This window comes from Danio aesculapii, chromosome 21 (genome assembly GCF_903798145.1).
Source record: "Danio aesculapii chromosome 21, fDanAes4.1, whole genome shotgun sequence".
Lineage (NCBI taxonomy): Eukaryota > Metazoa > Chordata > Actinopteri > Cypriniformes > Danionidae > Danio > Danio aesculapii.
Window position 1 is genome coordinate 42,001,949 of NC_079455.1, and position 11,779 is coordinate 42,013,727.

Sequence of the window (11,779 nt, forward strand, 5' to 3'; positions counted from 1 at the left end):
TATAATTTAAATCATACAACAGTGTCTTGGACAACTACAGTGGCCCTTCAAAAGCTTTCAAACAAGTCTAAAACAAGTTAAAGAAAGACTTTCTACGGTGACGACAGACATCACAACATGCCGTAACAGTCCTTCAGGTGGCATAGCTGGCATTAAAAATTACAAAAAGTACTGAAAAGTCTTTCAGTAGTGCATGCAGTCGTTGGTAAAGTTCTCACCCGGATCAGAGCGAGTTTTTGTGCTGCCAAAAACAACGCTGCATGCAATAAACTCATGCTCAGTCAGGCGAAATATGTAAATCAAATTTAATCAAGCTCTAGCTACGAATAAAACAATTGGCTATTCTATTATTTCAAGATTTTAGATGACGGATTAATAATTATATTATACATGGTTAATTATATTCAAGTCAATGAAGTAATAACTTTAATAAATAAAATGTTCGTAATAATGTGGCAAGCTGGCGATTCCCTTCTCTCCCAGAGACTGCTCTATGGGTTTAAAACCCTTTTCAAACTGTTTCGTTAAGACCTGCATAATTTTTTTTATATTAAAATGTAGCGCAGTTTACTTGTGGATGTCTGATGACTACCGCGCTTCTGAGCCAGCTGTGGTAGCTCGGCAACAGAGCTGCGACGTCAACACACAGAATCTGACGGCACAGTTCAGCACTGTTGTCTAACCGGGCCGAGAACGGTTTGTAATCCAGCCGCGCCGTTCCAAGCTCAGTGGAGAAACAATCGTACCGAAGTGTTCTTAGAACGGTTTGGCACGATAGCGTTTCTTGACATGATCGGGGAAAGGGGGCAGAGCGGTGCTGAATTTGTGCGTACCTTGGAATAAAATTCTGCAGGCGCCCCTGGCAGGGAGTTTGCCTGATTCAGCATGTCAGTGAAAGACGATGCTCTGATTGGCTCTTCAGTTATGAATTAGAGTGAGAAAACAAAAACTGATGTAACAAATTAAGCAACCAAGGCAACCAAAAGACAAACACAAAGCAGCCAGATGTCATTTCATCAGATATATTTTCACAAGCAAATCCTTCTGTGATGAGCAAGTACCGTGAAAAATGCTGTCTAGTTTAGGCATGTATGTGTGCAGCACTAGTTCTGATTTCATTGCTACATGCATGAATAGAGAGAGATACATCCACTCACACAAAACATGTGTTCTTGTTTCAGTCGAGTGTTGAGCATTTGTTGTGTTCACATGCAACTTTTTGGTCCAGACGGTACCAAATGCAGCCAACAGTAGTCAATTTTCCGCTAGTTCCTTGATACCAAAATCAAGACAATCTTCTTCACCAGCAAGCCCCCAATACACTTATACAATATATACAAATAAATATTCACTTCTGTACTTTCTTTAAGATGTTTGAAAACGGTACACCGTCACTCAGCCTTTACGATCTCTCCAACACCCCCATGCTGCAGTAGGCATGGTTGTAAATGGGTCACGTTACTCAAGTGGGCTTCTAAACACAACAACAGCAGCTGTGAGAGAATATAAGTTTCATAAAAAGGCAAAAAGCCTTCTCCAGTGAGAAGCCACCATGTTGCTTTCTATTTGTCGTGGACAGACACAACATGATGCATTGGTGCTTATCGTACAATGTGCGACTCCAAGTCTTTAAGATCTGATGAGCGATAGTACATGTGTGGATACATCTCTACCAGCTCTACTTGACCCTCCAGTTTATTCATGTTGCTAACTTGGTGTTGTTGTGATGGATGTTTTTCTTGCGTCAGACTTGGAGGATACGAAGCACGTCAAAAGGCGGAGTTACAGGACACAATGATTAATTGTGTAATAGTCACAGACCAACGACAGCTCAATGTTTAGGAGCCAAAAAGTTTGCGTTAGTGAGATGTTTTGAACGGCCGTTGAGTTTATTTTGTTCAAAATGGCATCATTTCAGTCTTTTTTTTTAGCATACACATAGGAGTGTAAAAACCAGAACATATAGGCTGAAAAACTGATTTATGCCCAAAAGGCATCCTAGTCTTGTGATTGCTCATCATCTCCCCAACTCAATGCAGACAACAACTGCAGTCTTTTACACAGGAATGTCTTTAAGTTCATGCTGCACTTCACATGTAATTTATGTTGGCAGTTACGGGAGGATTTTACCGAGTACAATTTCACTGCATACCATAAAAGCCTGCATTCATGACACACTCTTCATTGAATAAGGGAGATCCATAAACAGACCTGTTGTAAGCCCCAGTAGGGCTGGGTATCATTCCAAAATTTTCGATACCGATACCCTGAATTCGATACCTGTTCCGAACGATACTTATATTTTAAGAAATATTATTTAACAAGATTAATTTTCAGGACGTTCGTGACACTTTTCACAGCAGGCTCATCTCTAAGACCAATAAACAAAGGAACAAAAAAAAAAAAAAAAAAAAAAAAAAAAAACAAAACAAAATCACAAAATGAACAAAGTGTAGTTAACACAATATATTAGTGCAAACAGTTAATAAAGTTCAAGCAGTTTTAAGTCAATCAATTTTAAGTATTTGTGAGGCTTAAAAAGTATCGAACTCGATACCCAGCCCTAAGCCCCAGTGCCATTAAATTTATGTAGATCCATGCTGAACCCTTTAAATTGCTTCTAAAGCAATAGTGTTTTATTGTTGCATCAATAGCTAGGTTTCAATCCATCTATTTTTTTTTAATGCACATTTTTGATATGACGTTTGACAGAAATGCCAAGTTTTAAAAAGGAGCATAAAAAATAAATAAATAAAAAGTGCAAAACTGAGCAGGATTTAGTTCGATAAGAAAAGATGCATATAAACTACGATGCACTTTTAAGAAACTCTTTTACTGAACAAATTCCAGTATGCGCATTGAAAAATACATTTTAAAAAAGCAATGTGATTTTCTTATGAAATCATCTGATTATAAAAATGTGTGTGAATGGACAAACCAGCAGGCTGAGCACATTGTAAAACATCTGAAATGTTGTTTTGGTCATTCTAAAATACCTAACCATCTCAGTATTAGTGTTATTATATTATTAAGTACCTCCAGAACTGTCAAGAGTGTGTGTGCTCTGCGTCTCACGCCTTCAAACGCCACTACGCATACATTGCATGTTGGCATTTGTCTTCTGAGGCGAAGTAATTTATTAAACGAATAAAAGATTAAAACAGCTTCTTCTACCACCACAAATTACGTTTTTATTTTTGATATTTGGTACCAATTAATCAGCAAGTGATGATTTTGTTCGCTTTGACTCGTTGGATGGAAACACTGCTTTATTTGCACGTCTTTTATGTGACATTCTTGATTTGCGCATAAATTTAATTAGCATCTTTGGATGGAAACATTGCTACTGCCTGTGATGCAATACAGAAAGTTACACCAATCAGAATGTGTAAAAAGATTTAGCTCCGCCCCACCAATGAAGGACTGCAAATAAATCAAGACGGTCACCACATGCTTTTGAAACACTTAAGGATCAAAAGTTATTGCAAAAGATCCATATGTATAAATGTTTTTTTTAATAAAAATATTGAGTTACATCATTGAAAAATAAATAAATAAATGAAAAGATTTATGGGCCCATTCCCTTGTTTATGCATTCCATCATATTCATTAATTGTGATTGGGTGCATGTTCAAACAAACAAAAATAATAATAATAATAATAATAATAATAATAATAGAAAATAAAAAAAAGCTAATTGAGAGGAGATACCCAAACAAATTAATAAACTTAATGGTGGGCAGCTTCTATTAAATTAAAAATTACTTGCAAAAAAAGAAAGAAAAAAAAGGGTGATCGTGCAAAATGGTCATACAATTATTAGAAAAGCCCAGAAAAAACAAAAAGAATAAATGTTGCAAACATCTAAAACTGAAGCAACATCAAGCCGATACACCGCAGTCCAAACCATGATAAAGTGAGAGCAGAAAAATACAGCCATCTAATAAATTAATTATGGCTGCTCTTTGCATTTTCAATTCTATATTAAAAAAAATGTAAAAAATAAATAAATAAAAATAAATAAATTTTAAAAAAAGAAGTCACACTGCCAGACTAAATGCATATGGGTCAAAGTCAGCATATAATAAGCCAACGCAAAACATTTTTTGGGAGACACAAAGGCATCTTAACTTGACTTAGGACCAAGTATTCAAAAAATAAGACGAAGTTGTAAATGCAGTGCAAAACAGATAAAAGAACAGTTTAAAGAAATCCTCCTTCAAAAGCGCTTCTGTTCTGTGCCAACTTTGCCATGTTGATTTAGCACAACAGGTAGACAAAAGGCACATAAATTATTATCATCATCACACCCAGTTCAGCAAGCTCCACTACATATTTTTTGCAAAGACTATATGCATAAGACATAAGGATTGCCATTTATTAATGTTTGGATTGAGGTAAAGTTGGTTTTATATATGCACATTCATTCATTTAACAGTGACTAGGCATGGGCTGGTATAAGATTCTGACGTTATGATAACCTTGGATAAAATGATCACCGTGTCACAGTATTGTGCTCACTGCTCTAAAATATGCTCTTTTAAATGTCTAGGTAAACACTTTACCCATTTGAACAATATATTTTATTTTTTTAGACATTTATAATATTTTGGAGCAGTAAACGACTCAAACGAATCATTGACTTCGGTCTTCATTTGTTTCAAAAGACACAGATTTCTTCATTTAAAACGGCATCTTTGCATATTTTTTCTGCTGGAGATACTGTTGTCATCAAAAACTTTAAAAAATAAAATCGTCTGCGCCAATGGTGTAGTGGTTAGTGCGTCGACACATGCACTCCGGTGCTCCCGGCGACCAGAGTTCGATTCCCGCCTCACGGTCCTTTGCCGACCCTTCCCCCCTTTCTGCTCCCCATGCTTTCCTGTCAATTCTCTCTACTGTCCTTTCCAATAAAGGTGAAAATTTAGGCAGTTTTAAAACCTTGACTTTTGCAAACCGAACTTGAATAGCTCTACTTGGAAGGAATTGGTCATTTTAGACTGATTGGGATGATTCTGTAGGGGAGTGCATCTACATATAACCTAATAAGCAACCTATAAATACAACAAACCTATAATTAGTTCTTTTCCGAGTCTAACAGTATTCAGGTACAGTAATTGAATAAAAAGAATTCTAATTGTTATTAATAGTTTAACTTAACAGTTTCTCATGCCTGAATGTTTTAAAAATCATTATACTGGTCACAGGCAACAAAAACACATGCAAATGATAAAGTATAACACAAGAATCAACATTGCATATCCTGCGATGTGACTATTACGAATGACCTCATCGTGATATCGATGCCGAAATGAAATAAAGTACCGCCCTAGTCCATATATTGTTAACCAAGCTACTTTGTTTAATTGACTGAGAACAATGTTGTAATGTTGTTTTGAAGTCATACTTCTGACTGTATATTCAGTGCTACTTCAATAGTAATTGGCTGCTAATATGATTTCCCCATTTAGAACGTGCACTTTTCTTAAATTACATTAAGGAGAAAGTCAGAATGTGCGAATATAAAACCAACTTTACCTCAATAATGCTCAGCTGCTGGTGTTGTGGAATGCAAACATATTTTCTTCAAGTTTGTATATAAATAATAATAAGGTCAAAACCTTCAAAAATGAACTCCGAAGTCTTCTTAGTTCAGCAAAGCAGCTCATTGTTCCAGCATAAGCAACAACAGAGGGTCTGAGGAGATGCTCTCGGCTCAGAGCCTTTTAAACCCTCCTCTTATCTTAGGTTGTCATACATATCTATACTTTAAATCTGCTCCACCCCTTCTCCTTCCATAGACATCCCCGTTTTTAGGGCTCACTCCAAGTGACTCCATTTGCTCTAATGTGGCAGCCTCAGCAGGGATTGTCCAACAACAATACATCATGTTAGCTGCACATCCTGCTGTCAACTGTACATTCGGCTGAAGTTTGCATTTGTAGGTCTTGGGAGATTCCTGTTGCTTCAGCATACACGATGCAATTGATATAATCTTCCAGCTCTTTAGAAAATATATGAATTTTAAAAGAAATTAACCAAATCCTTACTTAAAACAATTTTGCCTAAATAATTTTCCACTAACAGTCAAACTATGAATACACCTTTTTTTTTTGACTGTGTGCTTGTCCATCTGTGCCTACCTGTGCATTTTTCCTATTGTATTTATTGTCTTTTACATATTAGCATCAACAATGCTAATGGTATATCATTTTGTTCCTTGGAGCATGTTGTTGTATTTTGCACTGTCTGGAGCCAGCACCTAAGCTTTCACTCATCATAGTACACATGATGCTTGTGACGCGACAATGAAAGTGATCTGATTTGACTCAGAGCGTGGGCACATGTCTGGGTATGCATCTCAAAGGAAATGCACTTTTGATTTACAGCCATGCATCCATGAGGCCTCAGATTTTCAACTGTGTGCCTTGTTTCTGTAAATCTTTACATGTCTCCGGCTGAGTTTGCACAATGGGTCTCTTCATTTCTCATCAGGCAGTTTACAGTGGCTGCTTCATTATAGTTTAAAGGGCAAACATAAAAAAAGGGATGATCATAATGCAATACGTATAGAGTGGTAATAAAAGGAATGCTACAGAGACCATTTCAATGTGGTCATGTCATTGGCTCGTGAACATTTCCTGCTTGTTATCAAACCATTTCATAACTGTAACAAGAGGCAATTCAATCATATCATAAAATTACTCATCAATATCTGGCTCTTTTTGGATTCTCGGAAGGTATAAAAAGAGAAAGGGAGAGGGAAAAAAAAAAAAAAAAAAAAAAAAAACAGGACATATGTTGGGACCATTGTTTTTGTTTACATGTCTCAAAATGTTCTATAAAACGAAACAGCAAAATTAGTCATCAAAAGTCATCAAATTAGACAAGTAATGACATCAAAAATCATAAATAAAATCCCTCAATACTGTTTTTGTTTCAATGTGAATGCAGACTCAAAATATCATCATTAATGATCCACATCATCATTATTACGAATTATAAACTAATTAAATACATTATGGAGTCCAAATCAGTACATCTGAGGTCACTTTCTTTTTCATTGAAGTATAAAAGGTCAAACATAAAAAAGGGATGATAATGCAATTCATATAGAGTGATAAGTGGCATGAAAAAGAACAAAATTATAATAAGTCATCAAATTAAGCATTCAAAAGGAGAGTAATGACCTAATAATAATAATAATAATAATCAATAAATTCCTCAATACTGGTATACACTGTTTTTGTTTCAATGCAAACAAGTGAATGCAAATTTAAAATTATCATTAACAATCTTCATCATCATATATTAAAAACTAAATAAATAAGTGTTGAGGTCCAAATCAGTGCATATAATGTCACTTTCTTTTTCATTAAAGTATAAAGGTCTAACATAAAAAAGGGATGATAATGCAATTCATATAGAGTGATAAGTGGCATGAAAAAGAACAAAAACTAAATTATAATAATAAGTCATCAAATTAAGCATTTAAAAGGAGAGTAATGACCTAATAATAATAATAATAATAATAATAATAATAATAATAATAATAATAATAATAATAATAATCAATAAATTCCTCAATACTGGTATACTGTTTTTGTTTCAATGCAAACAAGTGAATGCAAATTTTAAATTATCATTAACAATGCTCATCATTATATATTATAAACTAAATAAATAAGTGTTGAGGTCCAAATCAGTGCATATAATGTCACTTTCTTTTTCATTAAAGTATAAACGTCAAACATAAAAAAGGATGATGATGATGCAAATCATAGAGTGATAATAAAGTAATGGCATGAAATTAAACAAAATTATAATAAAAAGTCAAATTAAACATTTAAAAGACTTGTAGTAATAATAATAATAATAAATCAATAAAATTCTGAAGTACTGGTATACACATGTTTGCATTGAAACAAAGTGAATGCAAATTCAATTGATAATCATCAACTATCCTCATCATCATTAGTACATATTATAAACTAGTTATAAGTTTTGCTGCCAAATCAATGCATCTAATGTCACCTTCTTCTGTTATCCAACAATACAAACTCTTCGGTTTCGTTTCCTGAGTAAACCTGCAAAGCAAAACCATCACTAACAAATAGTGGTGGGCGTGTTGTATTCGCACTTTTACCTTAATAATGTTCTTTGCTACTTCTAAAGGCAGAAGTCATATTAGCAGCCAATGATTATTAAAATAAATATGGTTTATAGTCAAGTACATAGTGCTAATGTTGTTTTAAAGTCATACTTGCGTGCGATTTCACACTGAATATTGAAAGTAGCGTTGTAAACAATAGCGACTGTGTTGTCACTAAACTAATGTGCGAGTATAACCAATTTTACCTCAGTCACAATCGAGCCCTGCATTGCATGCGTTCCTATAAAACGATGTAATAATACTTATAAACAAGAAAATACTAGCTGAAGTGCACTAAAAAGCTTCACTATTTTACCCATGACACAAACACATCAAACAAAGCTATTAAATTTACTCCAAGGACAATAGAAACCCACAAACACACAAAACCTGCAGCGGAAAATGTGAACTGCAGCCTGCAGAAGTCAAATGTAAACACGAGGGAAACAACACAAAACTAGTTACCCGCAAAGCTCCGACGGAGGAAACTTGGAGTCTCTCAGCGCCGCATCATCTCATTCCTCCACTGACAGTGTCGTAAATGCTTTTAATCCACTCGACAAAGTGCTTTACATGTTCTCTCTCTCTCTCTTATCTGAGGCTGAATTTTGCTCTCCACTGAAAACACGCTGCTGTCGAGTCGCGCCGCTGTGACGCCACTAAGCCGCCCATTGCGCCTGCGCAGCAACAAAGGGCGGGTTAGCTCAATATAAAGGGCTAATGTTATTGAAAATGTCTTCTGGGCAATTAGTAAACCTCGTGATTAGATTTGTGAAATGACGTGCACAATGATGGTCTGTGTTAATTGTTCAAGGAGGAGCCATTTTGGGTTGAAGAGTAATTAGTGCTGTTCAGTACTAATAAACTAATCAAATTAAATTCTATTCAAGTTATTTATTAAGTAATTATTGCTTTACAAAAGGTGCACATTATTATATTACAACCAAATGTGGGCGACGCAGTAGGTAGGGCTGTCGCCTCACAGCAAGAAGGTCGCCGGTTCGAGCCTCGGCTGGGTCGGTTGGCGTTTCTGTGTGGAGTTTGCATGTTCTCCTTGCATTCGTGTGGGTTTTCTCCGGTTTCCCCCACAGTCCAAATACATGCGTGAGTTGAATTGGGTAGGCTAAATTGTCCGTAGTGTATGAGTGTAAATGAGTGTGTATGGGTGTTTCCCAGAGATAAGTTGCAGCTGAAAGGGCATCCGCTGTGTGAAACATATGCTGGATAAGTTGGCGGATCATTCCGCTGTGGCGACCCGGATTAATAAAGGGACTAAGTTGACAAGAAAATGAATGAATGAACCAAAACAGTTATTAGTTGCCATAACTTTATTAGTTGCTAATTATTCAGCTAATTAACTACTAACTTATAGCATTCACTACTTACTTCTACTTTTTAAATATATTTATTATCTGTCTTTTGTCCTGTCTCTGTAATCCTGTTGCGCTGTAGAAGCTCTGTCACCAAAACAAATTCCTCGTATGTGTGAACATACCTGGCAGTAAAGCTCTCTCTGATCCTGATTCTGATTAACTACTGACTTACAGCTTTTAACAGTTAAAGTTATTGTAGATAAGCATAGTTAACCTGCAGTTGTGTAGTATATAGGTGATGATGCCATTGCTTGCATGTTCAATGAGGTGTATTTGTAATGCTTAAACTATTTTTAATATAAAATATAATCAACTTTAATTTAAATTCAGTTTTTACAGTAGTTCAGATTTATTATTGATTCATTATTCAAGATTTATTATTAAGGGTGACGCGACGTGTTTTTTAAGAAAGTTTTTTATTTCTTTTAGTAAGTTTATAATGAATAATCATATTATTATTATTATTATTATATTACAATTACATGTAAGGTTATAATGGTGTTTACCTTGGTAATTATGTGCATGTTTATTTTAGTTTGATATTTTAAGATTGCACTACTGTGGAAAATGTTTGTTTGGGTTAAATGTTTATTGTTATTGTCTTGGACTGAAGTCGTAATTGTTAATGTTTGTTTGGGTTTAATGTTTATTGTTATTTTGTTACAATGACAATACTTTGTTAAATGTTTATTTTGGTTGACTATTTATTATTTACTTTTATTTTTATTATGGCAACGCAGTGGCGCAGTAGGTAGTGCTGTCGCCTCACAGCAAGAAGGTCGCCTGTTCGAGCCTCTGCTGGGTCAGTTGGGTCATCTATCTATCTGTGTGGAGTTTGCATGTTCTCCCTGCGTTCGCGTGGGTTTCCTCCGGGTGCTCTGGTTTCCCCCACAGTCCAAACACATGTGGTACAGGTGAATTGGGTAGGCTAAATTGTCCGTAGAGTATGAGTGTGTGAATAAGTGTGGAAGAGCATCCGCTGCGTAAAACAAATGCTGGATGAGTTGGCTGTTCATTCTGCTGTGAATAAATGCTGGTCAGTTTGGCTCAGCTTTTATACTTCCATCAGGTCATGCACATAACTACACCTCATATATCAGCGAGGACTTGACATACTCAATATAATTACCCACACACCATCTTGGTTTTACCTACTACATCAAAGCACTAATTATAAATCACTAAGGACCAGCCGTATGATGGGATCTGACCACTGAGTCAAGAACTCCAATATTCAGCAAAACGTATAGGTCATGTCTTATGTGAACAATTTTATGGTTGTCCCATAGGCACATCTTATAACATAAATCAACATACAAACATTCATGCACATTGTTTAGAAAGTTTTAAGCCATTAAGCATTACACAAGGTATTTCCAATGAGAGGCATCCCTAATTTACAAAGGCTATGACACTTACGCGCTTCGTGACCAGAGTCTCAGGCCTTCAGGGTCAGCTGCACTAGCCATATGCACTCAGAGGATAGGAGGTCAGGAGAAGGTAGGAACAGATGAGGGTCAGAGAGAGGTAACCTCTCCCTCTCTCTCCGTTCATTAGTCTTGCGCGCCCTCTTCTGGTCACGTCATGCTCTTCGCTTACACCTTTTTTTAACAAGAACCAGCATGTAGTTTTCTTATACAATAAAATCACTTTACATTTCTTAACAAGAATGAAGTGAGGAAAAAAGACATTAAAGAAGGGAAAAAAAACCAGAGGACATTATTATTAATTAATATTACATACAAATATATTACGCACATCTTCCAATTTTAGTTATTAACAAGAGTTATTAATGCACTTTTTACTACAGGAAATGCATATATACAATCATTTTCATGTAAAAATATTAAAGGAGGAGCATATATTAATTGCTTTTCTATTTTTAGACTTGGAAATCACTTGTATATACATTTGAATCTCCTTTTCTAGCACCATGAAGAGAGGTTTACTTTTGGCAAACTTGGATTTATGTATGTGAAATTTACATAATAATAAAATAAAGTTTATAATAAAACCAGCATCTTTTAATGAGCGATCCTTAACATAACCAAAAATCACATGTTTATAAGATAAGGAAACGGATTTGAAAATATTATGAGCAATAAAAGCTTCAACATTAATCCAAAAGATCTTCGCTTACACTTGACTGTATCAGATAAAGTTGAGCTCTGAAGTATTGGAATGTCAGAGTACAGGAGAGGTTTGCGTTTGTATTTTCGTTGTCTCACATTAATAACGGCACCATTCACTACAG

At 35.4% G+C, this 11,779-nt stretch overlaps 1 protein-coding gene across 2 annotated transcripts in view; it reads right to left on the bottom strand.

Moving 5' to 3' along the window:
• Positions 1–8,765, bottom strand: part of setx (senataxin) — a 46,812-nt gene extending 38,047 nt beyond the window's left edge. For both annotated transcript variants that reach the window (XM_056446042.1, XM_056446041.1), the window contains exon 1: positions 8,618–8,765. The gene's annotated coding sequence lies outside the window, so the exon portion shown is untranslated. The remainder of the gene's footprint in view (positions 1–8,617) is intronic.
• Between the last annotated feature and the right edge of the window lie 3,014 nt (positions 8,766–11,779).